Genomic DNA, 1,507 nt, shown 5'->3' on the forward strand with positions numbered 1-1,507 from the left:
TTTTTATCTGAAATGAATGTAAGAGTTTCAATCTTTTTTTTAAAGATTATCTTGGAGAAAGAGGGGGATAATTTTCAATTAATAGGATTATATTTGGATTGTTTCTGGAATTTTTCATTTTAAAATGTTCTGTCTAAAATTCAAGATCTTTAATTCCAGGTAAAGCACACAATGAATTTTGTTCCATTTAAATATAATTTTTATAGCTGAAGGGATCAATAAATGGGAATAATCATTATTACATCATGCCTTTTAAAGATCTCGCTGAATTAGGAGCAATCATAATTTCCGCGTAGTTCATTATTGCTGCATGATGCCCTCACTTTTTTACAGAAATGAATGAAAAACTTCTATTTGGATCCAACTTATGGTTTAATAGAATTAATTTAACAACATTTAACCCCTTTAAAACTATTTACATTTTTCTCTACAGCTACATGAATTATTCAAACAATTATAAAACAATTTTCAGTTCTTAGGCTTTATAACCTAACCTATAACCAATAATTCCTGTTATTCTGTATGAACATCTTTGATGCAATTAATTATGAAAAAACATGAATTCTTGAATGGATTGCTGCTTCCTTTATATAAAATATGCTTTGCATAGAAAAATCTTAGATTCATTCCTTACATTTTCTTTAAGATAAGAGGTGATAAATTAAGAAAAAGTCTGCCAGAAAATTACTGTGAGTAGACAATATAGGGTTAAAATACAGTTTTCTTTTCTTCATTTGGTGTCTGATATGGAAGCAATTTAAATTGCAAATACTGGGAACTGAAATATGTACTTTTTAACATTAGAAATTAGCTAAACTACCTATTAACTGATGCTAAGTGTATGGCTTCTTTTTAATCCCTTCACCAACATGATATGCAGAGTGTGGGTTCAAAATTACAGTAAACCATAATATAGTTTGTTTTGGATTTAGAATGTGTTAGACCAGGGGTCTGCAAATTTGGCTCTTTTAAGACTTGTGGACTTCAACTCCCAGAATTCCTCAGCCAGCAAAGCTTAAAGATTAGGATAGCGCTATTCTGCTGGGAGGCTGCTGAAGCAGAGTTCAGTTGCTCAAGACTCAACAGGAAGAGCTTAACTTCCTTGGCTATATACCTGAGGACCAGGAACCAGTCAAATGAAGTAACTGGAAACATTTCAGCTCCAATAGCCAGGAAAGGGCCCTGCAATGCATTGTGTGGTCACCTTTCCTCAGTGTCATTTACATAATACAAGGCTGCCTTCAACTTTTTTCTGTACTGAGGAAATGCAAATATTTCTAGGGCTGGGATATTGGAGCGCAGAATCAATAGTAATGATTGGATCATATTGTGATATTCATTGGCTTCTCTCTTTCCTATGCAAATGAATGGAGCCATATAATTTACTTGTACTGGGAAGGTAAAAATTTGCCGCTCTATTAAAAAATGGGAGCCACTAGGGATATTTACAGAAAAGAGTTTTGTCACCACTTGGACTTTCCTCTTTATTTCCAACTAATTTTAAGTG

This window comes from Ahaetulla prasina, chromosome 1, assembly GCF_028640845.1.
Source record: "Ahaetulla prasina isolate Xishuangbanna chromosome 1, ASM2864084v1, whole genome shotgun sequence".
NCBI lineage: Eukaryota > Metazoa > Chordata > Lepidosauria > Squamata > Colubridae > Ahaetulla > Ahaetulla prasina.